Raw genomic sequence first — 27,552 nt, 5'->3', positions numbered from 1 at the left:
TCAAAATGAATCTGCCACAGGTATACATGTGTTCCCCATCCTGAACCCCCCTCCCTCCCCGTACCATCCCTCTGGGTCATCACAGTTTTCTTAATATACTTTTCGTATTTGTTTTTTATCTGTCTCTTTCCATTCATTCATTACTTTTAAGCTGACTTTTAAACTGTTCAGAAAACAGTTATTTTACTTTATAAAGAGCTCAGTTTCTGGTAAGGTTTTTTTGTTTTTTTTTTTAAGCTAGAGGAGATTGACATCTGGAGACTAATTTTGCTAGTCATTTAAATAATTCTTTCCTCATAGGCCTGTAATCAAGGCCAATAAGCTAGAAATCAGGACAGCTTTTGAAATTTTAAGTAAAAATCAGAGGCTTCTGTTTATTGTTGCAAATGCCCCTTCCAAGCTCTGATTGTGTTAGGCTGTGTGATTGCTGGTCTAACCAAGGAAATTATTTACATTGATGTATCACTGTCTTTTCACCACTCAAGGCAGAGCTATTAAAGTGACAGCTACTCATCTCCTGAGCAAAGTGGTGTGAACTCATCTCTTTGTCACAGAAACAAAGTCTTGTAGAATATTTAGCAGCAGCAAACAAGATAGCTACTAGATAATTTAGTAAAACCCCAACTGTGCGGTTTCCCAAACCTACTTACTTTTTGAATACAGATCACATTTTTATATAAATAAGCAGATTTGAAGAGTAAATCAGTCAACAAAGTGATTAAAACTAGGATATGCCTGAGAATTCATTTCAAACCAGATTTATGAAAAGTGTAATATAATTTTAGAATTAGTATACTTAGATCAGGCATATATCAAACTTTATGATTTAATTTTATCATTTTGGTAGAAATAATAACTATCAAAGCAACAAGAACTAAAATTGATTATGAACAAAAGGCGAAACCAATCAATTCTCTGTACTGTTCAAAATGATTTAAAAATACAGAAAAAGATAAAAGAAAATCTGCTTTCTAATGCCAAATGCCTTTTTGCTTTGATTAAGAGAACTATGGGTCTTTTAGATACTTTAAACATTTGGGTTAATTTTTATCCTGGACTTCCTTGAAAGTGGTTAGCTCTGCTGGGCAAAGTGGTTTTTGTCTTTTGATTACACACACAAACACACCCTATTCAAGGTTTACAGCTCAAATAACTCCAGTCCTTTAGAAACCACTGTCACTATTTTGATTCAAATTGAAACTTCTGTTTCATGTTGAGAGTTTACTTCCAGAAAGTCTTTTTTTTGTAATTTCTGACACTGATCTGAGAATTCATTTCATTAATTTTCATCGGGAATATTCTCATCGTTAGAATACCTTGTGAAACCTTTTCACTGACTTTAAAGGACTTGTAAGGAAAGACGTTGTGAATATCAGGTCAGTTCAGTTCAGTCGCTCAGTCGTGTCCAACTCTTTGTGAACCTATGGACTGCAGCACGCAAGGCTTCCCTGTCCATTACCAGCTCCTGGAGTTTACTCAGACTCATGTCTACTGCGGAGAAGGCAATGGCACGCCACTCCAGTACTCTTGCCTAGAAAATCCCATGGATGGAGGAGCCTGGTAGGCTGCAGTCCATGGGGTTGCTACAAGTCGGGACGCGACTGAGCGACTTCACTTTCACTTTTTTACTTTCACACAATGGAGAAGGCAATGGCAACCCACTCCAGTGTTCTTGCTTGGAGAATCCCAGGGACGGCAGAGCCTGGTGGGCTGCTGTCTATGGGGTCGCACAGAGTCGGACACGGCTAAAGCGACTTAGCAGCAGCAGCATGTCCACTGAGTCAGTGATGCCATCCAACCATCTCATCCTCTGTTGTCCCCTTCTCCTCCCACCTTCAATCTTTCCCAGCATCAGGGTCTTTTCAAATGAGTCAGCTCTTCGCATCAGGTGGCCAAAGTATTGGAGTTTCAGCTTCAACATCAGTCCTTCCAATGAATATTCAGGACTGATTTCCTTTAGGATGGACTGGTTGGATCTCCTTGCTGTCCAAGGAGCTCTCAAGAGTCTTCTCCAACACCACAGTTCAGAAGCATTAATTTTTCAGCACTCAGCTTTCTTTATAGTCCAACTCTCACATCCATACATGATTACTGGAAAAATCATAGCTTTGACTGACGGACCTTTGTTGACAAAGTAATGTCTCTGCTTTTTAATATGGTGTCTAGGTTGGTCATAGCTTTTCTTTCAAGGAACAAGTGTCTTTTAATTCCACATGATTCCAAATACCTTCTTATATATATTATAGTATTCTTTTCAACTGTAATTATTGGATTAGTGCAATTGCTAAAGTGAATTTATCTGATTTAAGAAAGGTCATAAAAACTCATTGTTTTTAACTTAAAAATGTTTGTAACTTCTTTGAAATTAACAAATTATAACACAACAAGGCATCTAACTCAATGAAAGAAAGGACTCATTTTACAGAGAGTAACTTTTATAGTATCAATCTCATTTAGTCTAATTCCTTAGAATTAATTTTGAGATATTATTGAAACATGGGCATTGGTGTAAAACTTTTGGTGGTGTTGAAGATAATAGTTATGGTAACAGTAGGTAGCAGATATTAACTGTATACCATGCTCCAGACACTATTCTCAATATTGTGCATATATATATATATGTGTGTGTGTGTGTGTGTGTGTGTGTATATATATATATATATAGTTATTCTTCCTCATCCTCCTTCTGAGGATAATTACTAGTAGTTCCCCATTTTACAAATGACAAATCTGTGGCACAGAAAGAATAAATATATTCACTGTGACAGAGTTGGGATTTAAATCCACGAACCGATTCCAGAGCTCATATGAAAATGAACTGCATTTCTACAATGGCTTCATGTCATTGGTTGGCAGTGTCCCCACAAATGTGATGAATGTTGCAAGCCTTTGGAGTTTCACAGAGAACTGTGAGTCCCAGGAACTAAAGTAAAGGGTCAGTGTCCATCCATGCAGTGGGAGATAGGCATGTAGTGTCTCATCTGCCAGGAACATGGGTGAACATCTCACCAATGACGTTACTGATTTGAAAGCAGTGGGGTATAAAACTGGTGTTGCTCCTCAGTGGTGGTAACAGTTTGTCCAGCTGTGATCCCCTGTCCAGTGGCACAGGTATATTGGCTCAAGAAGGGTTTCACTTTGTGGCCACAGGAAGAGAAAAATAAGTGGTTTAATTAAGGAATTACCAGCTCCTGCAGCCACTATGAAAAACAGTATGGAAATTCCTTAAAAAACTAAAAATAAAATTACCATATGATCCAGTAATCCCCCTACAGGGCATATAGCCAGAACAGATAAAAACTCTTAATTCCAAAAGATATAATACATGCACCCCAATGTTCATAACAGTACTATTTACAGTAACCAAGATATGGAAGCAACCTAGGTGTCCATCAGCAGATGAGTAGATAAAGAAGATATGGTATACATACAAAATAGAGTATTACTCATCCATAGAATAGAATGAAATATTATCATTTGCAGCAACATGGATAGACATAGAGATGATCAAACTAAGTGAAGTAAGTCACACAAAGACAAATATTATATATCACTTATTTGTGAAATCTAAAAAAATAATACAAATGAACATATTTAGAAACAGAAACTCACACATAGAAATCAAACTTATGGTTATCAAAGCAGAGAGGGGGAAGGAGATAAATTAAGAGTATGGGATTAACAGAGACACACTATTATATATAAAATAGATAAACAAGGGTTTTTACTGTATAGCACAGGGAATTCAAAATCTTGTAATAACTTATAATGGCGAAGAGTGTCAAAAGAATGTGTGTGTGTGTGTGTATCTGAATCACTTTGCTATATACCTGAAACTAATACAATATTGTAAATCAACGATAGTTTAATTTTTTAATAATGAAGATTTGGAAAAAAAAAACAAAATGAACAAAAAAGAACTACCAGTTCCTAATTATTGAAAACTAGATTTAAGTTGTTGAGACATAGTGAACGTGGTCAGTTCTAGTGGTTCATTATATAAAGACTATGCAAACCTACAAAGTCAAATGTTATTTGAGCCAAATAGGCAACATAGATGGAGTAGCCCAGGTTCTAAGACAAGAGGGTGTGGTAGGAACTGTGGCAAGCTGCAGACTCCTTTACATGATTTTTTTAATTTTTAATATATAGAGTACAATGCAAACATTTCTGTGGGCTTGATCTGTCCTGAAAGTCTATGAAACTTTTTTAAAAAAATATTTTTTAAACACTTTTTATTATAAAAAATTTCAAACAAAACACACAAAAAAGAGAAAAATATAATGAGCCCCCATGTACCCATCATCCATATTGCAATTTTGTCTACCTTATTTCTTTTTTTAAATTTTCTGAAATATTTTGCAGCATATGTGAAATATGATCTCACCTATAATTCAACATGTATCTCTAGCAGATAAGAAAATTTTCAAAGAATATGTAACCAAAATAACATTACATCTAAAATTCTTTAATATTATCTAATAGCCAGTCTATGTTCAAATTTTCCTATTTGTCTCAGACATGTTTCTTTTTTGTTTTTTGTTCTTTTTTTACAGTTCGTTTTGTTCAAAGCAGGATCCAAATAAGTCAAGACCCATAAATCTTGAAAAATCTTTTTTTAGAAATGTGGGCCCAAATAATGGGTATCACCACCCATTTTCCTTGCCCTAAATTTAGTTTAAAAAGCTAAGGAGTGAAATCGGTGAAGACATCACTTCACCCATGAGCCCATAGAAGACAGCTTCTCACATTAGTGTACTACCTTCCAGTTTCAAAAGTGCTTTTAATCATCTGGTTTACAATATGAGCTATCTATCTCTATGCCAGTTTCGGATAGAATTCCTAGCACTTGAATGAATGGTTAGAGGCCATCTTGCCTAGGGATTTTTATTTTTTTTTACACCAAAGACTCCTTTGATGAACCCTATAGATTCATTCTTCAGTGTTTTAAAATGCATAAAATAAAGTATATAGTATACTACAAGGAAGCCAATTAAAATGCTGTTACCACATCTTTAAAAAATAATAACAGAGATATAATTCTTTTTAAATGCCTTAAATAACCATATCCACGGCAAATCTAATAATCACTGCAATTTTGAAGTAGTGACGAACATAGACTATTTTGAAAATATGAGCAACAACCACAATGTGATATAAAAATACCTGTGATTTTTCTTGATACCAAAGTCAGGGTACTGCTAACACTGCTACAGATGGTTGCCTGCATTCATAATTAGAAGAAATGCTAAATTTCAGTTAAAAGTGGTGAATATAAAGATATACATTTTTCCCATGCAAGTTCCAGGATGCCCTGAATTTTATCCAAGGACCTTTGTGGAAGGCAAGGAAGAGAAGGGGGTTGCATGGACCTCAGATTAAGAATCTCTGAAAACCTGTGTTACAGGAGTAGGATGTGGCTCAGTGGCTGACCTGGGGCCATGTATGATGTTAGGGGAAGAATAGGACTAGAAACCAGGTTTCCTAAATCCAATTGTTTTTCCTATGTTTGAATGGGTCAGTTCCAAGATACTAAGATAGGTGAGCACTTTTATAACAGTATGTGTTCAGTATTGTACTGCTGATATCTTAACACTAGCCTGAAGAACTAAATAATGTTCAGCATAAGGAAAATGCAAGAAAATAGTGCTCAGATTTGAGGTTTAATGGCTTTTTCATTTGCATATTGTATACTTCCTAACTGTACAAGTGCAACTTTCATAAGTCAGTGAGGCAGATTTTACCATGAGGATAGCAAGAAGTTACTGAAGGGACTTCCCTGGTGGTCCAATCTGCCTTCCAGTGCATTTGACCCCTGGTTGGGGAGTTAAGATCCCACAGGCCATGGCCCAACTGAGCCTGTGCGCCAGAACTGGAGAGAGTCTGAGCACCGCAACAAAAGATCCTGCGTGACATGACTAAGACCCCAAACCAAAAATAAATAAATAAATATATTTTTTAAAGTCATGTAGCTTTAAAAAAAAAAAAAAGTCACTGAAGAATGCCTAATAGAGAAGGGACAAATATTTGCTTTTTATAAAAACAGATTATTCTCATATATAGATGGTTTGAAACGTGAACCAGGAAATCGGAAAGATAGATTAGGCAAAAGATGATTAGACCAGAACTAGAGCAGTCATAATAGAGATGAAGGGAAAGAAGATATTTCGAGAAATATTTTGGAAGTAAAACTGGCAAAACTGAGTAACTGATCCCAGTGAAGGACTGAGAAGAAGTAGGATGAGTCCCAGCTTTCTTCCATAAGCATCTGTTAGCCGATGATGCCAAGCACTTGGAGCAGGGGTTATGTGAGGAGGAGCAGATTTGGAAATGCTGAGCCCAGTTTGGGATATGTTGAGTTTTATGAGCCACTGGATATCCAGGTGAAGAATCAATGAATGAACATTTACATAAAATGAATGTGTGGTGGAGATTCTCACGGGCTTCACCTGGAGTCCATCCCAAGCTAGAAACCCCTGGTCATCCCCAGTCTGGACGATTCAGAACTATTTGGCCTGACTGAACCCTTAACAAAAGGATTCAGTCATACGTCACACTGACAGAGTTTTGGTTTGAAACTTGAAACCTTGTTGGTAACTTTTCCTCCAGATTCTTAACATGCTCTGGTGTAGAATGTACTGTAAGAGGCTTTAGGGAGTGATTTCTGAACTGAGAATGACCTTTGGGTAAATTTAAACCCTTGTGTTCAGATAGGTGAAGTGAATGTCAAGACACAATTGAAAGGCCAAATACCGTGTGATTCTATGTGTATCAGGTACCTACAGTGGTCAGTGTCACAGACCGAAAGTGGAATAGAGGTTACCAGGGAAGAGGCAGACGGGGAGTGGGGCGTTGTTTAACAGGAGAGGTTCAGTTTGGGAAGATGAGAAAAGTCCTGGAGATGGATGGTGGTGCTATTTGCCCAACACTGTCAGTGTACTTAAAGCCACTGAACCGTTCATTCAAAAATGGCTGGAATGGCAAGTTTTATGTTTTACCACAATTTGAAAAATGAAGAAATAAAAAAACCAATTCATTAGTAGGCAGGCATCTTATTGACCACATTTCTTCAGTCTTAATTAACCTGGTATTTTTTTCTCTTCAATTCATTCTCAGAGGATACTGAGATGATAAGAAGCGCCTTCTGGTGATAGGTGATGATGATAGTGATCATGATGATGCCATTGTCTTACTAATACATAAATAAAATCACTTACTGAATGCTCATTATGTGCAAAGTACTGTGCTAAGTAGTACTTAACATTCCTAATTCCATATACTTCTCTCAACAGCCTTATAAGATGGCTACTTATCCCCATTCTACAGTAGAGAAAACTGAAGCACCTAGAAATAAAGTAACTTGCCGGGGTCACCTAGCTAGTAATTGAAGGGAACAGCATTTGAACTAAGACCTTTCCAGAACTCTTGTTCTCCACATTCACTAAAGCTTCCCAGCCACGTGCTGGGACACGCTCCTGGGGTGGGGACAAGCTCCAGGTAGCCTGCTGATCATTTCAGTCCTTGGAAATAAGGACTGGGCTCAGGACTGGCTCCTATAGTTAGTGATCTCTGCCTGCCTTACATAATTTTCCTGTTGTGCCATAAAATAGCCTTACATATTTTTCCTGTTGTGCCATAAAATCCTAGCACTTTCCGAGTTCAGTTCAGTCACTCAGTCATGTCTGATTCTTTGTGACCCCATGAGCTGCAGCACGACAGGCCTCCCTGTCCAACATCAACTCCCGGAGCCTACCCAAACTCATGTCCATTGAGTCGGTGATGCCATCCAACCATCTCATCGTCTGTTGTCCCCTTCTCCTCCTGCCCTCAATCTTTTGCAACATCAGGGCCTTTTCAAATGAGTCAGCGCTTCGCATCAGGTGGCCAAAGTATCAGAGTTTCAGCTTCAACATCAGTCCTTCCAATGAATGCCCAAGACTGATCTCCTTTAGGATGGACTGGTTGGATCTCCTTGCAGTCCAAGGGACTCTGAAAGGTCTTCTCCAACACCACAGTTTAGAAGCATCAATTCTTCAGTGCTCAGCTTTCTTTATAGTCCAACTCTCACATCCATACATGACTACAGGAAAAACCATAGCCTTGACTAGACGCACCTTTGTTGACAAAGTAATGTCTCTGCTTTTTAATATGCTGTCTAGGTTGGTCATAACTTTCCTTCCAAGGAGTAAGCGTCTTTTAATCTCATGGCTGCAATCACCATCTGCAGCAATTTTGGAGCCCCCAAAAAATCAAGTCAGCCACTGTTTCCACTGTTTCCCCATCTATTTGCCATGAAGTGATGGCACCTGATGCCATGATCTTAGTTTTCTGAATGTTGAGCTTTAAGCCAACTTTTTCACTTTCATCAAGAGGCTCTTTAGTTCCTCTTCACTTTCTGCCATAAGGGTGGTGTCATCTGCATATCTGAGGTTATTGATATTTCTCCCAGCAATCTTGATTCCAGCTTGTGCTTTGTCCAGCCCAGCAGTTTCTCATGATGTACTCTGCATAGAAGTTAAATAAGCAGGGTGACAATATACAGCCTTGACGTACTCCTTTCCTATTTGGAACCAGTTTGTTGTTCCATTTCCAGTTCTAACTGTTGCTTCCTGACCTGCATACAGGTTTCTCAAGAGGCAGGTCAGGTGGTCTGGTATTCCCATCTCTTTCAGAATTTTCCACAGTTTATTGTGATCCACACAGTCAGAGGCTTTGGCATAGTTAATAAAGGAGAAATAGATGTTTTTCTGGAGCCCTCTTGCTTTTTTGATGATCCAGCAGATCATCAAACTTGATTTGGCAACTTGATTTCTGGTTCCTCTGCCTTTTCTAAAACCAGCTTGAACATCTGGAAGTTCACATTCTGTGAGAATGTGGTCCACTGGAGAAGGGAATGGCAAACCACTTCAGTACCCCTGCCTTGAGAACCCCATGAACAGTATGAAAAGGCAAAAAGATAGGATACTGAAAGATGAACTCCCCAGGTCGGTAGTTGCCCAATATGCTACTGGAGATCAGTGAAGAAATAACTCCAGAAAGAATGAAGGGATTGGAGCCAAAGCAAAAATAGCACCCAGTTGTGGATGTGACTGGTGATAGAAGAAGCAAGGTCCAATGCCGTAAAGAGCAATATCGCATAGGAAGCTGGAATGTTAGGTCCATGAATCAAGGCAAATTGGAAGTGGTCAAACAGGAGATGGCAAGAGTGAATGTTGACATTCTAGGAATCAGCAAACTAAAATGGACTACAACGGGTGAATTTAACTCAAATGACCATTATATCTACTACTGTGGGCAAGAATCCCTTAGAAGAAATGGAGTAGCCATCATAGTCAACAAAAGAGTCCGAAATGCAGTACTTGGATGCAATCTCAAAAACAACAGAATGATCTCTGTTCATTTCCAAGGCAAACCATTCAATATCACAGTAACCCAAGTCTATGCCGTGACCAGTAACGCTGAAGAAGCTGAAGTTGAATGGTTCTATGAAGACCTACAAGACCTTTTAGAACTAACACCCAAAAAAGATGTTCTTTTCATTATAGGGGACTGGAATGCAAAAGTAGGAAGTCAAGAAACACCTGGAGTAACAGGCAAATTTGGCCTTGGAGTACAGAATGAAGCAGGGCAAAGGCTAATAGAGTTTTGCCAAGAGAACGCACTGGTCATAGAAAACACCCTCTTCCAACAACACAAGAGAAGGCTTTACACATGGGCATCACCAGATGGCCAACACCGAAATCAGATTGATTGTATTCTTTGCAGCCAAATATGGAGAAGCTCTATACAGTCAGCAAAAATAAGACCAGGAGCTGACTGGCTCAGATCATGAACTCCTTATTGCCAAATTCAAACTTTCTGAGTACATACTATCATTTGAAAGCTGTTGGGGAGCACAGTATATAAATTATATAACAGTATGTATGCAACATAATACTATACTGCCTCTTCTATAACAATCAAAAGACTCTATGCGTGTGATCAAGAGAGTCCCTACCCTAGTGTACATGAGGGTTCGAATTCTGAGTCTTAGTTCTTTTCTGTAAATGAGTTATTTATCCCTGCGTTACTTCTGATGCTCCCAACTGTGAATCTGTCTCTTTGTACTGTGAGTCTTTTGAACTCTCCCAAGTGTTGAAAAGGTAGATTAAGAATTCCCTGTCTCTAGGGAGACCATAGTACCCACCAGTGATCAGCACTTTGCATACAGGGGAGCTTAGTGAAGATAATTACAGAAATGAATCTCTCCATGCGGCCATGGAATTAGCAACTACATTCACATTTAAAATGCCACGCACCCAGCAATCTCTGACCTAAACCCGTGTCTGAACTCAGTTTGTTTCCCAATAAAGATACAAATTTAGTTCTGTGCATGTTTCCAGTTCGTCTGTTAGGTTAGGTCTTATTTAGCTTTATAGACCCTAACATTTGTAGAAATGGAGTTTGTCTTTTTATGTCCTCCCAGGTGGCAGCTGCGTTTAACTCCGTGAACATTTAAGCATATTCTTTGTGACAGGCACCATACTGAATACTAAAGATAGAGGGCTGAAGGGGACATGTTCATTTTCCAAAGGAACTCACAGTCTGCTATACTCAAATTCCCTGAGGCTTTTCCTAATGAACACTCTTCTTTTTTTAAAATCTCTTCTGCTATGCTAATATTTCTTATTTTTCCATTTGGCTGTAGCATGGAAACCTCATGTGTTTTGTAAACTGTCTCCTATGTCAGACAAATTAAAAGAATTTGCAAAGTTTATGCTTCGGTTCATGTTTGGTTGAGACCTCAGAAATGAACTGTGGTCTCAGCAAAGCATCTCCCAATGGCATAGCCTTTGTTTTATGTTGGAAGAATGGAGAGGGCCAAACCTTCTGTTCAAACTGTTCCACCACAGTCAGTCAATGAGAAGGTAGAAGCCATTTCAATTGGGACAGTGCTGGAACACTGTATTTACAAGAAAATGAAAACATGCGCACTTGGCCTTCAACCAAGAGGACAGAAAACTTCAAAAGGCCCATTCTTCTGGAAGGTGAACAGCCCAAGATTGCAGGCTTAGTGGACTCCACAGAGAGTAAACAGAAAGAGACTATACACTCTAAGGTTCAAAGACAGTTTACTCCACATCATTGACTGTTTCCATTATTGTCGAGATGGTGAAAGCTGCAGAAAACCAACACAGTCAGAAAGAACTGCTTCTTGATTTCAGCTTTTCAAATTTAATTCTTGTAACAACTAGAAAGTCCTTTGAGACAACCCAGGTTTTACTTTGGTACCCTGAGAGCATTTGTGTTTTAAACTGCTTAAAACCCAGAGGAAGTCCTGACTGGTGGTTATAGAGCAGATATGGGAGGAAAGACCTCAGCTGCTATTTCTAATCTCCTTTTGTCTGGTTGAGTGAGTTAGGTCAGCCTCAGTTTCCCCATGTAAAGTGATCATTTAATTAATTGGTGTTCTGAAACATTGTAATAAGCTAAGGAGCAGAAAATTGAAAAGCAAGAGTAGCAGTTGCAGTGGTCCCCCACTCCATGATTCCTGGGTATTTCCAATTTGGAGAGACAGGAAGGAAGTAAGACCTCGTCCAGAATTCTCTGGCATGTGCAGACTTATACTAAGACACACACACTGGTATACACAAATACACACCCCAGTGATAACACTCAGCAGACTTCATCCTTCTGGAACTAAGGCTTTGAGAAAAACAAAAGTAACTGTCACACCCACACATACAAATTAGGAATCCTCCCTAAGAATGTCCCTTAAATATTGTATTTTATTGTTTGAATAGGCAATATATATTCACCTAGTTTTAAAAAAAGGCACACTATGAAAAATCTCACCCCCCTCAATCCACCCTGTTCGTCATCTTGTCACTTTTATTAGTTTTTAAATTCAGGCTTACATAGTTTCTTTATGCGAATAGAGTAAAAATGAGTATATATTGTTGATTTTTTTTTTCTTTATTACATGAGAAGCAGTGTATTTCACACTCAGTCTGCACCTGGAACAAGGAGGACCTTTATCTTGTTACCACAAAGGCGTAGTCCCTAACAGCCCCTCAGTCTTGGTCACTGAGTTAACACAAAGGCTCAGCGCCCACAGCTTTCCAGTGCTTATAAATGTAGGTGGGATTTGTATAATGCTTTGTCATTGCCAAGTTGTTACTAGAAATGAGTCTTCAATATTCTGTGTAAAACTTTTCAGTGTTTCAAAGTACTTTCCTATTTATCATCTTGTGTAATTTGAATCTGCCAAAACCCTATGAAGTTTTAGGGCAGGTACTGTCCTTGTTTTTAAGGTGAAGAAACCAAGGGCATAGGGTGTTCCCTGGGGCACACCCCTGGGTCTAAGGGCCATCCTCTGTACCTGACACCACTTTATTTTGCTGTTTTCTGAAAACAAGGGAGAAACTGCCTTCCGTCTTTTGTTTAATACTTCTCCATATTGACGATACTGTCTTTCACAGTTTTGTAAACCTTTTTCTTTTGAGATAATTCTATAATACCTGTGAGGGTAGCACGTAACACAGAGGGATGCTGGGTTCCCTTCACCCAGTCTCCTCCTTGAACAAGTGTGGTGCATTATCAGCAACCAGGATATTGACAATGACACAACCAAGACGCAGAAAGTCTCCATCACCCCATGGATTCCCTGGTGCCATTGTATAGGCATACCTCCCTTATTCCCTCCTCAACCCTAGCCCTGACCTGACCCCTTCTGACACATATACACACACTCTAATCTATTTTAATGGAGGTTGTATTAGTCAGGAAAGCCTTACAGATATAACAGGCAACCAGCTCCCATCTCTGTGGCTAACAGTAAAAGTTTATTTTTTGTGATATCACTTCACTGATGGTCATTGGGCAGTTTGGGGAGAGCCCTGCTTCTTGCAGGCATCCCAGGACCTGGGTGTTTCTATTCAGTAGCTCCACCGTCCCTTGGGGCCTCAGCATTCTCCACTGCATCTTCTGCCTCAGGCCAGCACGTCCAGGGTTGTAGGGCCAGGTCTAGAAGGGGCATTTATCCCTCCCGTCCACAGTCCATAGGTCAGAATTCAGTCATGTGGCTTCACCTCATTGCAGAAAGGCTGAGAAATTTTGTTTGGCTTTGCCCAGGAGGAAGTGTTTGAGGCACACGTGTACAAGAGTAGTCACGGTGGCATTGTTAGCTGTGGTATCAGCTAATGAGAGAGTGAGTGTTCACTGATAGGGGAATGGATAAATAATGTTAAACTCACCCCACAGAATATTACGCAGTTGTGGAAATGACAAAACTGTATTTGCACATGATGAAGATGAAATCTTAGAAACTCAATGTTGACTCAAAGAAGCCAGTTACAGGAGACACCCTAGGTGATAGAATTTATATATAAAAAGCTCAAAAGTAAGCAGAACCAGACACTATATTATTTAGGGATAGGGATATAGGCAGTAAAATCATGTTTTAAAAAACAAAGAAGGGACTTCCCTAGAGGTCCAGTGGCTAAGATTCTGTGCTTCCAGTGCAGGGGTCCCAGGTTCAGTCCCTGATCAAGGAACCAAATCCCACATGCCATGCCACAACTAAGACCTGGCACAGTCAAATAAATAAATAAAATATTTTTTAGAAAGGAATGACAGTGGACAGTGGCTATCTCTGGGCAGAGAGGCAGGGGGTGAGTGGAGAGGGAGCACACAAAGGGCTTTCAGCTGTAGGTTATGTCTTTGTTCGGAGAAGGAGTGTGGATTCATGCACGTTCTGTTTTTTAACATGTATGTGCATTACAAGTATTCTTTGATATGTATCAGATATTACATAATAAGTTTAAAAATGAACTGAAACACTATCATTAGTAGCAATACAAATAAAGCTTTATTAGTTATAAGAATGTGACAAGGAACGGACGCATCACTTGAAAAGGTGACATAGTAATTGGTGTTCCTCAGGCAGTGAAAGCCACCCACTTTGGGGCTGGGTCCACCTGAGATCACAGACATTGCTGACCCTGTGGTCGGGGTCAGAGATCAGCCCCTGTGCCCTGGTTCTCCTTTCTGGTTCTCCTGTGTGGATCAGTCATCATCACACTCTCAGCGTGTCACATCACTTGATGTGTACTGTGGCAATTATTCCTTGCCATGAAAGGCAAGCTCTGTGTATCTAAATTTCCTAAAAACTGTCCCTTTAAAAGTATCTCCTGCCTACAAAGATGCAACTGAATCCTGCATCTCAACAAACAAAAGCTGAGGCTTGTAACAAGCAGGAGTCATCACTAGAAAGTTAGCACCACAGGTAAAGGCCCAACTTCCAGGGCGACCAAATGACTTAATAAACACATCAAATCTCCTTTATCATTAAGTGAAAGACCCAAAGCAGCAGCATGGTAACAGTCGCCAGCCAGGACCCATCCCTTATCGAGCTGCTGGCAGACTGTCTTGTAAAGAATCAGTCCAGCTCTCTGGGTTCCTGTTTTCTCCACCCCTCTCCCTTCCCCCTTCTCCTCCTTCCAAGTTTCACCCTCTGCTGTCTCCACCCTCTGTAGGCTCCACCTTCTGTAGAGGACTCTGCTCTCTGCACCCAGAATGAGTCAGCATATGGATACATACCCACGTTTTCAGGAAAATGGACTGAGGTTATCAAAAAATGCAGTCCCTGTAACCATAGATAAAAATCAAGGCATTTACAGCAGCCTGGAGAGTGAGTCCAGCAGCCGCCTGCACACTGGAACGGACAGTACATCTCCTTTGGGAAATACCTCCCTGGGGAGTGACTTTTGGTCTCCTGGGTAAAATGTTCACTTGTCAGACAGCAAGCCTTTTGTAAAAGGGAAACAGACTCCATCAAAACTGGGTGGCGATGAGATAAAGGCAGGCCACTCCTGTTTGAATGTTTGTCCTGTTGGTGGGGATTTTGTTTAACAAGGTGCCTACCTTATCTGTCTTCTTTAAGATTTATAGCTTCAGAGCCCATAAAAGGGAGGCCACAGATATGACCGTGGGCTGTAGAAAGATTAAAAACAAACCTAGGCTATTCGATAAAAATAATCTTGAGATATTTTGGATTTTCTTCTTTTTTTCCCACTGAAGATCACATCAGAGGCTCTAACAGTACTTGACTAATAGTACTTAGCAGCACTTGGCTAATATACATATTATGAAAATGCTGGAAGGAATATTGTCTTGGCACTGTTTATAGCACATGTGCTATTTTCCTCTACTCTGCCCTGGAAAATGGGGTTAAGCCCACTACTCAAAACCTCATCTTGGACCATGCAGTGTATCAGGTACACAAATAAGATATGATCCTTCCCTCAAAGGAACTTAGAATTAAAAATTCACCAACATATCCTACTGTTACAGAAAATGATGTTAAAATTGTCTCTTAAGAAAGGACCAGATCTAGGAACAAGTCCTTTTAGTGCTGATGTCTGACACCTGTGTTACCCATTTGCGGACTTTATGCTTTGAAGAGCATTTCGGCTGCTGCTGCTGTTGGTCATGGATTTGACTGAACCTACACTGGAAACCACCTTCATCTTCTCATTCCTGAACCACGAATCCTGTTCTCCCGGATGGCGAGTTCTTTCTCCAGTCTCCTGATAGCTACCCTGCTGTTTTTATGGAAGAGAAAGTATCTGGGCCCGATAGTTGTCATGGACCACTCGTTATGAGACAGTCACTGTGCAAGATAGTTTACGTGCATTGTCTCCTAATCCTTACAACAGTCCTGCCAGATAAAACTCATGATTGCCATTCCCCAAATGGAAAGGTAGAAAGCAGAGAGGTTTACTAATGCACCTAAGATCCCATGGGTGGTAAATGCAGGATGATTAGATCAGGTTCCAGATGTTTAAATTCAAACTCTGAGCCCTTTCAGCTCTACCTTGCCTTATCTTACTCAGTGATGTAATGCTATTATTTCTTGATTATTGCAATATGCTCTTGCCCTGTTTCCATGGGATGCAGGTATCAGGTATGCAGTGGGTACATGAACACCAAGTTGACATATACCGAGTATGTGCCAGAGCCTTGAAGACAAAAAAGGATGCAGAGCGTCTTATTTGGGTTTCCCGATGTAGAAGATAGCCGTCCACAGACATAAAGCTAAAGCTCAGTGGAATGCTTTACTCGTCTAACAGTGTTGAAGATAAAAGGAGGCAGCTGTGTCACATGTATGCAGTTCTTCAGGAGAATACAGAGCCAGTGTTCAAGTTTTCACCTCTCATCCAAACAGAAGAGGTTTTTGTAAATGCCATAGTGGTTGGCTGTGTTTGATTTGGTTGGGCCTCAAGCTGGACCAGAGCCACCAGGGCCACTTCCTGCTGCACCAGGGACATTGTTCCTTCAAGGTCTCACCCACCTGGGGAGTGAACCAACATAACCTCCCCTCCTCACCACTTGGGCCCTCACGGGCACGACTGTGCCTCCAGCTGCAGTGATGTGACTCAGCTACAGTCTTCAAATAGTTCCTGGTGTTCTCGTTCAAAGAAAGAAATTCTGAGAGAGTGACCTGTCAACATATTGTGAAGGAAGCAAGGCTCTTCAAGTTCCATGCCACCCTTCCCCCACCCTTTATTGAGGTATATTTGACAAGTGAAAATTGAGGTATATTTGACAAGTGAAAATTATATATATTTAAGGTAGACAACTAGATGTTCTGATATATGTATATACTGTGAAATGATTGTCACTGTCAAGTTAATTCACATATCTAGAACCTCAGATAGTCACCTTTTTTTTTTCCTTTTTTTATTTTTGTGTGTGGTGATAACATTTAAGATCTACTCTTTTAGCAGATTTCAGGTGTACAATACAGCGTTGTTAACTATAGTCACTATGCTATCCATTAGATTTTCAGAACTTACCCATTTGGTATAACTGAAACTTGGTATCCTTGGACAACATCTCCCCATTTCCTCCTCCCCCACCACCTCTGGAGACCACCGTTGTACTCTCTGTTTCTATGAATTTGACTGTTTTAGATTCCACATAGAAGTAGGATCATGCAGTATTTGTCTTTCTGTGTCTGACTTATGTCACTCAACACAGTGTCCTCCAGGTTTATCCCTTTTGTCACAGATAGGAAGGTTTCCTTCTTTTTGAGGCTGAGTAATACTCCATTGCCTGTGTAACCAGGTTCTGTTGACCCTTCCGTCTGCTGACGGGCATGTAGGTTGTCTTCCTACCTTGGCTGTTGTGCTGCTGTGACTGTAGGAACACAGATGTCTCCTCAAGACACTGGCTTCTTTTCCTTGGATATATACCTGGAAGCGAGATCGCTGGATTATATGGCAGTTCTATTTTTTATTTTTTGAGGAATCTCTATATTATTTTTCATAATTTCGTAACCAGTTTACATTCCCATCAGTAGTTCCCTTTTCTCCACATCCTTGCTAACATTTGTTATCTTTTGTCTTTTTGCTAAGAGCCATCTCTTTCTGTGAGGTGATAGCTCATTGTGGTTCTGATGATTATAATCTTGAGCACCAGTTGGCCACTTGTATGTCTGCTTTTGAGAAATGTCATTTCAGGTCCTTTGCCCGGTTTTTATTGGGTTATTTGTTTTTCTGCTATTGCGTATGAGTTTTGTAAATATTTTGAATATTAACCACTTATCAGATAAATGGTGTAAAAATACTTTCTTCCATTCCACAGGTTGCCATTTCACTCTGTTGATTGTTTCCTTTGCTGTGCAGTAACATTTTAGTTTGATACAGTCCCTTTTGTTACCTGTGCTTTTGGTATTATATCCAAAAAATTTTTACCCAGACAAATGTCAAGAAGCTTTTCCTCTATGTTTTCTTCTAGTGGTTTTATAGCTTTGGATCTTATGTTCAAGTATTCAATCCATTTTTAGTTGGTTTTTATATGGTGTGACCTAAGTGTCCAGTTTCATTCCTCTGTATATGGCTGCCCAGTTTTCTGAGCACCATTCTTTGAAGAGACTATTCTTTCTCCATTGTGTGTTCTTAGTAACCTTGTCAAAGATCACTTGACTGTAATTGAATAGATTTATTTCTGGGCTCTCTATTCTGCTTCTTTGGTCCATATGTCTGTTTTTAATGCCGGTATCATACTATTTTGATTAGTGTAGTTGTGTGATATTTTTTGTAATCAAGAAGTATGATGCCTCCAGGTCTGTTCTTCTGGCTCAAGATTGCTTTGGCTATTTGGGGTCTTTTGTGGTTTCATATGAATTTTAGGATTTTTAAAATGGTAAAAATTACCATTGGGATTTCAATAGAAATTGCATTGAATCTGTAGATTGCTTTGGGAGTATGGTAAATACCCATGTATTTTACAGTAAGTATTCCATTAACAAAGAGAGTGTGAAGGAATCTCATAATATGGGGTAAGATTTTAGATACATACAGAAGCATGTATCACCTCCATATTCATCCTTTATTGAGTCATTAGCTAAAAGGGAAAAGGCCAACCAAGGAGGTTAACTGTACAATGTAATATTAGAAGACTCTGCCTATCCATTTGAAATTGGTATTTAGAATGGATTTTCTAGTTTCATAGATATGTGCTTAAGCTTGATAATTGCCCTCATCTTATGAAATTTATGCTAATTAGTAACATTAATTTCAAATTATTCATGTAATTATATTCTAAGCACATGGTAGATTTTAGAGATGGTTTCTACTCTTAATGGTATTAACTTTTGGTTGGCATGTTTGTAGAAAGTATAGATAGAGTGGGTACAACTACCCTTTAAGAGGAAAGGAGAAGGGAGAATTATGTTAGCTGGTAGAGAATTGGGAGAATTCTTTTGGGAAAGCATCCAAGAGGTCTTAAGTTTCTTCTATGAAGGTAGGGTATGGTAAATAGAAGATAAGAGATTCTTTCTAGTGTTTAGACCAGTTTAACTATTCACAAAAGCATCAGTGGAGGTCTATGACCCAACTGTGTTCAGAGGTGTAATTCAGAAAGCCTAATAGAAATCAAAACTCGTGGTAAAGCTGTATCATGGATAAATGGAACATTAAATTTTTTGCTTTGGTTTGGAATTGTCAGTTTGGCCTAGTAAATGTGGCAGTTTCATGGGAAAACCATTGTTAAGGCAAAATCTCTTAAAACCTGTAGCTTCAGGGAGGGAAACAGAGTGTGGGATGAACCCCGTATAGTAAAAGGGGCAACCAGTCCCTTGGACAAAGGCAAAACAGTCCAGTGAAGACATGGTTTGATGCAAGTTTGTGTTTGCTCCAGAGGATGGGGTTGGGGTGGGGGGGTAGGGTGAAGCAGGAAGCTGAGAATTGGACAAAATTTTATTCAGTTTGGTTTAGATTCAGTAGTCACACAAAGTAAGAGCTTCCCAGATGGCGCTAGTGGTAAAGAATATGCCTGCCAATGCGAGAGACGTGGGTTGGGGAGATCCCCTGGAGGAGGGCATAGCAACCCACTCCACTAGTCCTGTCTGGAGAATCCCATGGATAAAGGAGCCTGGCGGGCTATAGTCCTTAGGGTCGCAAAGAGTCAGAAACCACTGAAGTGACTTAGCACATGCACGTGCACACACATACACACACACAAAGTAAACCAATAGTCCCCAGGTCTCTCCTGTGTCAGGAAACAAGATGGTGCCCAACTGTGCCTGCCAGCAAGCGGTTCCGTGTCTAGCAGGGGACTCTGTGAAACCAAGAAAGCCCACAGCAGGGTAGGAATTTCCAGAGTTCTGTGGAACTGGAGAAAGTTCTGAGGAAGCTGGGGAAGGCTTCACAAAGACCCCGTGTGGACCAGGAACTGACAGGCTGACGTAGCAGAGGGAGGCATGAGTGCAGAGGGAGGCATGAGCGGTAGGAGATGGGGAGGCTGGGGCCTGGCGGCACTGTGCTCGCTCAGAGCCGGGAGAGTGCAAAGCCCCCGACACACAAGGTGGTCTTCACAGCCACTGCTGTCAGCCAGTCTTCTGGAATCCACAGGACCCTTTACTCTGACTGGTGAAGGCACAAGATAAGAGCTAAGACAGACACATGGAGCTGATAGACGGCATCCCAGGCTAGGAGACAGTTTTTACCAGATTCCCTGGATTAAACAGCTTCTGCCCCACCCAGCATTTAATGGCAGGGCCAGACTCCCATGAACTGAGGCTTCAGACCTTGGAATGGAGGATCATTTCTCCTCTTCTCTTACCCACTTTATCCACTTGGGCTGCACAGGGTTCCAGACCCAACCCTACGTCAGGACCCCTCAAAGTCTTGAAAAAGTCTGACACCTGAACACCTACCTCCCTGCCTCTGTCCTCTCGTCAACCCACCCCCCCACCCCTTATTACTGAATCAGAATCCAGAATTGGTGAGGAGGAGATGCTGAACTTACATATTTTTTAAAAACTTCATGGGTAAGCCTGAGGCATAGCTGGTCTTGAGAACCACACACATCGTAGAAGGAACCCTCACCTCACAGTCAGGAAACCTGGGTTGAGTTTCCAGCCTCACCTATACACTGGCCCTGAGACTGTTTCCCCATCTATAAAATGGTATTGTTGCTTATCCTGCCTACTTCACAGGGGTTTTGTGTGGATTAAATCACATGATAGCCAACTGGAAGCCCTCCTCTGCTCTAGAAATGCAGGTGCGCCTTGGCCCTCTTTGCCCCACCCCTGCCTCCACCCCAGTTTACAGCCAGTCACCTCACCCCTGGATTGTTTCTGGGCTAGCTGGTTGGTTTGTAGTGCCTGCGCCCTGCCACCGAGTTAATCCTCTTGAAACACCACTTCTGTTGTGTTTCTCTTCTGCTCAGCATCGCCTCTCTCAGGACATAGGCTCCCCGTGCCCACTGCGCTTTCTCTCTCTTTCCTGCCTTTAGCCTCTTTGCTGTCAGTCCTTGACCTCCATATATTTCTTGCATAGTTTCGTTTCTGAAAACCTGTCCCCAGTTTTTCTAATCTGATCACCTCCATCTCAATTTGAATAACATAATTATGAGACTTTAACATATATTATATCATATATTATATTGAATGGTTCCTTCATTGTTATGTGTATTTGCTTCATTATTCTGGTTGGTTTGCTTGCCAAAGTCCCAGACTACTAGGGCTGATTGATCTTTTAAATGATGTTATTATTATGTGCAGTGCCCCCCACGGTGATAGGCCCCGGGCCAAGCTGGGAAGTGCAGTGGCCAGAGCACCCTGACTGGTCTGTAAAGCCCTTTCCTTTATAGGTCTCTTTTCATCTCACCACCCTGAGAGGTAGATAGTTATGCTCCCTGTTTTACAAGTGAGGAAAGAGAGGCTTGGGAAGGCTAAGTAACATCAAAATTGCAGGAAAAACAGGGAGGCGAGGGGACTCTGTGTCCTGAGGAGAACCAGAGTGGCTGGAGCCCACGGTAGGGTGCGGATGTGAGCGACAGCTCCTGCAGGTAGTGCTCAGGCCACAGCAGGTGCCCAGGGCTGAGACTGAATTAGTGGAGAGACCTCGCAGAAGGGACCAGACCTGACAGGCTGCAGTAGGTGCCCCTGTAGGGAGCAGCTGCACCCCTGGGGTGAAGGTCAGGCCAGGGTGACCCTGGCTGGCCTCCTGGGGACAGGTCAAGTGATCGGGAGATGGGAAGGGTTTAATGTGACTCGGCCTCTACCCGGGTAGGAGCCAGGCAGTGGGCTTTGTAGGCCGTTTCCTGGGGAATTTTGAGATGGACTAGTGGTTTCATCTTCCTATTCTAAAGCACCCCGTACCCTGTGTGATTATCCAGTTGTGGCCAAGTGGTCTGATATCTTAAAGGAGAAGCTAAAACAGCAGTGGAAACTTCCTAGGTTTCGAGGCATCAGTAATTCCATTCCTGAGTAAACACTGATGAGAAAGAAACCCTTCCAGTCTTCTCTGGCTTCAGCCAGAGTCTAATTTAACAGTGCTTTGATATTTCCAGGTTGCTCCCTGACTTACAAAGGTATAAGCTCCTTGCAGGTAACATGTTCCCACCCCAGGTTGAATTCCTTGCACTTATTGCCTAAGTGGGACAGGCCCGGGGTGGGGCAGCTGAGAGCTGGCAATGCCAGGCCCACAAATGCAGGCAAGCAACCTAGAGGCCAGCATGCAGGCCTGAGGGCTGGACAGCTATCCAGCAAGTGGGTGGAGTACTGAAGCTTAGTTGTGTGGCTGAAGAACCCAGGGCGTGGCAAAGAAATCGACTACTGGAACAGTAAAGATGAATGCTTAATACCCATGCATTTATTAGCATGGCTGGGTCTTTTGTCAAATATGTCATACATTCACAGTTTAGGATTTTAGAATAAACAGGATTACTGATATTTCTTTCAGAAGCTGATAAGCACACCTTACTAAAAGTTCAGAGTCTTTGATTAATCTTCAACTTAAAATATTAAAAATCTAGTTTTCCTAAGCTATTAGAAATATTTTTCAAAAGAGTCCTTCCCCCATCCTGCACCCCAAAGCACTGCCCACGTCAAAGGTTAGGAGTAAACCATATTTTCTGTAAACCATCTGATGAAATTCTCCTCCCTTCCCCAAGTCTACCAAATTTTGATCTTTAAAAAAAAAACATAAACAAATGGGGCTAATGTGACAATAAGATTTATACCTTCACAAGTAAATATTACAGTTTGGCTGGGTAGCTTGTGGAAGCTTGTCAGGTCACAGTGACTCACTTGCATAGATGAAGTTATTTTTAGAGATGTAATTTGTACTGTTTAGAAAAGAATAAAGAGATGGTAAAAGGCTAGATCGCTCATTATAGTTTACAGAGCTCATGAACCCAGCATCCATGCGAAAGATGACTAAGCAACGGGTCGGTTGGTACTTTCTCTCAGAATTTTACAGGCATGAGTCACCCACTGGAGATTGCAGACACAGCACTGAGGTACCTGTGACTCAGCTCCCATTAGGACGAGCACTTGAATTCAATTCTGATACACTCTGGTAGTTAAGGACTGAGGAAATTACATAGCAAAGCAAAATATGCCTTTCTAGCACGCAGCCATCAGATGTTTTTAGCAAGGATTGATTGATCTTCAGCTCTGGCCTTTGAAAGACTCTCCACTTTGTGCTGGGTGATCTGCCCGTTCTATCTGCTGCTCTCCATGGACCTGACCCTAGGGCACCACTGTCCTCACCCTTTCTGCACTGAGCTGTCCAGCATTCAAGCCCACTTCCTGTGTGTGTGTGTGTGTGTGTGTGTGTGTGTGTGTGTGAAAGATCTTGAGCCTAACATGGAAATTCTAGTTTTCTTAAGCTGGGAGAAATACCTTTCAAAGACTTGCTTCCCCCACACTGTGCCCAGGTCAGGGAGTAGAAGAAATAAATGCTATTTTCTTAGGGTATTTTTTTATGTTTTTTAAAAAGCCATATACACAAACCTACACATCCACATGTATGGTCACAGATCAATAAGAACTATCTGTGTACGTAAGCAGACTTTTTGAAGTGAATGCGTTATTCTCTCTTCAGGGCTGCTGCTTTGTTCTCAGGCACAGGGCTCTGCTGGCCCCGAGGTGCAGCCGCACACTAGGATTGCCCCCTGGTCATCAGCACACGTGCCTTATGCAGCCCCTTTGGGCTGTTAAGCCCTCAGAACTTGACCCCTCCGTTCAAACACACAGAAAACGGTCCTTTGCAGCTTGTAGACATATCAATAGACTATTCATAACCAACAAAGAATATTATGTTTGCTGCTGCTAAGTCTCTTCAGTCATGTCCGACTCTGTGCGACCCCATAGATGGCAGCCCACCAGGCTCCCCCATCCCTGGGATTCTCCAGGCAAGAACACTGGAGTGGGTTGCCATTTCCTTCCCCAGTGCATGAAAGTGAAGAGTGAACGTGAAGACGCTCAGTCGTGTCTGACTCTTATTATGCTTATTACTTTTATAAAAGAAACACAAACATGGTTACAAAAGCACATACTCCAGAAAGAAATGCAGTGAAAAGTGAAAGTACTCTGCCTCACACCACTCATGGACAGTCACTGTTAACCACTTCTGTCACCTGGCAGTTCCTTCTGAAACCATTGTATTCCTCAGCTGCTATGCCTGTAGCACTATTACTAAGAGCGTCAGGCCATGCAGCGGCTATGAACTGGGCCCTGTTGTCAGAGAGAAAAGCCTTGTGTCCATACAAGTCAACTCAGCAGACATTTGGGGATCTCCTATGGACTGAGCCCTCCATCGGGAGGGGTGGTCACAGAAATGGGTAAGAGTTTGCAGATGTGCAAATACATGAATACAACCACTGTACAAAAATTTACAACACAGATGTAAAATACAGTTGTATAAAACCCCTTCTGTGGGATTTTACAGAAGGATCCAAGAGCTGGGTCTTGAAGTGCTTAATAGAAACATACTGTGGAGAGAACCAGGCGAGGATGCCCCAGGGAGAGTAGCGTACTCGTGGACTGATGTGGTACATTCAAAAGACTGGGAATAATTCATAAACTTGAGTATTTAGAGTGTATGAGTTAAGGGAGTGTTGGGAGATGAGGCAGGAAAGAAATGTGCCTGATAAGGAAGAGCCTTGCACGTGAGGAATTCAAAGAATGTCCTGTTCCTGATGGAGAGTCTAGGAAGGATTTTAAACAGAGCTGTGCTGTGATCTCACTTATGCCACAGGTCTGATGGCAGGGTGGAGTATGAGTTCTAGTGGGAAGAAGCCTGGGGTAGGAACTGCTTCTCCAGCAGGCCTTCGTGAACACTCAGATTTTAGAAGCGAGGGGGAGTGGCAGATGGCTGTGTGATGCCTGGTGGGGAAAGCTGAGTAGAGAGTGAAGGGTCCCAGAATTGAGGGGAAAAACTGAGCTTGAACTTGTTGAGTTTGAGGTGTTTAGGTGGTAAGCAGGTGAGGTCAATAAGTAATCAGCAAAGTAAGGCTGAAGTTTGGGAAGAGCCCTCCTAGTTGATACAGATCTGTGATCCACGTAGCATGGGACAGAGGGAATGGCCAAAGGACGAGCCTGTAACAGGAGAGGACTGAAAACAGCTGTGGAGAAGGCAGCAGCTGGTGGCAGTCAGAAGACTCGGGTGGAGACAGAGAAGCAGTGGCGAGGTAAAATGAGAACCAGGAGAGAGCGGCCCTAGGAAAGCAGGAGGTGCAGATGAGGTGGGAGTGAAAAACATTTGCTTTGGTAATTAACATGGACAGTGTCCCAGCTGAAAAGCAGTTGAAAGAAACGTCCATGTGTTAGAGTTGGCAGAAGCCAGGTGTGAATGGGTTACAAAATTAATTGATAATGAAGAAGGTGGACCAGTCCTCTTTATGGGGGTTTAGAGAATGAAAAGAAGAGCATGTGGGAAGTAGCTAGTAGGGGTGGTGGTCACGAGGGGTCCTTATGCGAAGAGGAGGTTCTTCAGCATGATGAGAAGGAACCAGTGGAGAAGAGATTGTAATTTAGAGGGAAAAGAGAGAGAGAGATCTTTGAAAGAGCAAAATCCTAGAGGTGGTTTAAGAGTATGGAACCTGGAACATGGGTCAAGGAAGGAGATTTGGACAAGAAGGAACTGCACCACCCCTGAGGCAATAGGAAAGGATACAGATATTGGAGTTAATTCATCCCTCTATCACCACCACCCAGCAGTGCCTGGAGTATAGTCAGCACTCAGAAATGTCTCTGAATCAATGAATTTTTAAGTCATAGTATTTTAGAAGTTATTATTTTGTGGCTTGGCATGAATAGATGATGAGAAGGTTGGGGGTGTGGCCACAGGGAAATGGGTGCTAGGTAGGTTGCCCTTGTTAGATGCTGATGTTACACTGGATGGTTACAGAAACCATGCTGATGTTACACTGGATGGTTACAGAAACCCAAGTGGAGAGGAGGACTTGAGGCCAGTGTAGAGGTTTCTCAAGAAGTTAGTGTGTAACCAGGAGACTGGGTAGGTAACACACAGTGAGAATCAACAGAAGTGATCTAGCCAAATGGTAGAAGCTTCAAATAGGGTTGCTTTTCTTAGGGGCAAGGTTGAGTATGTAGGCAAGTCTGGGAAAACAAGTGGCTTCTACTCAAGGGAGTGGCCAAGGGGGAAAGCTAGGTTTTGCTTGGGACAAAGAGGTGGCAGGAACATTCTGGGAAGAAAGTGAGAAGGCTTATCTTAGAGTCAGAGCAGAGATAACGGTCTGATACAGTGGGTATTTGTCCTGTGAGGATCCAGAGTGACAGGACATCAGGAAGAGTTGGGAGGATGGATTTTTTTTTTCCCAGCAAAAGATGAGTGTCACTGTAAGTGAGAGACTAATTAGCTAGGGAGGCAGTGGCTGAGAAGGACGGTATGCAGGGGCCTCTACACGGGCAGTGGGTTGCAAGGCAGTCCCAGCAGCCAGGAATGTCGTGGTGGAGAACTTGACACTGTCTGAAAGTCTGCAGACCCTCAGAGGGCCACAGTTAGTTGGTGGTCAGATGGTCCAGGATGCCACCTCCACGAGCCTACGTGTTCCAGGAGAGCTCCTCTGGAGGCCTGGACTGTCCCCGCTCCAAAAACGCTTCGGGCATGTCTCATGGCCTCTCTGACCCGAGGCTCAAAGTACGGTCTGCAGCTGATTACCTGACCATGAAGATGCATGGAGACATTGCGAGTAAACAGAAACTTTTATAGCTGTTTGAAATTGCTACGGCATCTGGGCATGATTCTTTTTCTAGTCATTCAGTTTTATTTTATCAGTCTATGACAGATTGGAATTTAAAACGAAACACAGTAGGATGTCCCTGGTGGTCCAATGGCTGGGAATCCACCTGCCAATGCAGGCCATTATGCACAAGGTCCATCTCTCATACCAAATCAAACTGATTTTTAAATAGTTAAAATCCTATAGGTCTTTATATGCTGTGTAGAAGGTGCCTCAACTCTCACCAGTCAAGAATCCCATGGTTGGGAATGCTCATGACCACTATCTTTGAGTTTCAGACAAGCAACTGTCTTCTCATTTGTACAAGTCTTAAAACTTTCGAGTTCTTTAAACCAAATACATGCACATATATACCTGCATGTGTTTAGATATGCATGTGTGTGTTGTTGTTGTTTCAGTTACTCAGTCATGTCCGACTCTTTGCAACCCTGTGGACTGAAGCCCACCAGGTTCCTCTATCCCTGGGATTTCCCAAGCAAGAATACTAGAGTGGGTTGCCATTTCCTTCTCCAGGGGATCTTCCTGACCCAGGGATCTCCTACATTACAGGTGGATTCTTTGCCACTGAGCCACCAGGGAAACCCATATGTGTGTGTACACACACATAAAAGATGACATCTCTTGGTAAAGAATTCCTCTGGACCTGGGATTCCCACACCTCTCCTATAGATCCATATTGGTGCCTACTCAGGGCACCCCTTTGCAGACTCTAGTTTAATCTAAGGGTAAGTGATGACTTAGCAAGTTGAACATTGAAAGAATCAAACCTGTTTTTCCATGCAGCCAATTAATAATATACCTAAATAATATTAACCTTTTGGCTTATGGAAACAAAGAGAATTCTATCACCAAGAGCATTGATAAGGGGTAAGAGAAAGGGTGGGGCAGGATAGAATAGCTATTGTGAGAGCAGCAGGCAGGCTGAACGAGAAGGGGTTAGCAGTAGAGCCCAGATCAGGTTCTGTTAAGGTGTGCCCTGGTTTAAAGTACTTTATTTTAAAGCCCTTT

At 41.8% G+C, this 27,552-nt stretch overlaps 1 protein-coding gene across 12 annotated transcripts in view; it reads left to right on the top strand.

The window, feature by feature from the left end:
• BABAM2 (BRISC and BRCA1 A complex member 2) overlaps nucleotides 1-27,552 on the top strand; it is a 474,973-nt gene that overhangs the window by 390,250 nt on the left and 57,171 nt on the right. The window lies entirely within an intron of this gene.

The sequence above is a fragment of the Bubalus bubalis genome, chromosome 12 (genome assembly GCF_019923935.1).
Source record: "Bubalus bubalis isolate 160015118507 breed Murrah chromosome 12, NDDB_SH_1, whole genome shotgun sequence".
Taxonomy (NCBI): Eukaryota; Metazoa; Chordata; class Mammalia; order Artiodactyla; family Bovidae; genus Bubalus; species Bubalus bubalis.
Note: the sequence above shows the minus strand (reverse complement) of the source record. Positions and strands in the feature narration are given on the sequence as shown.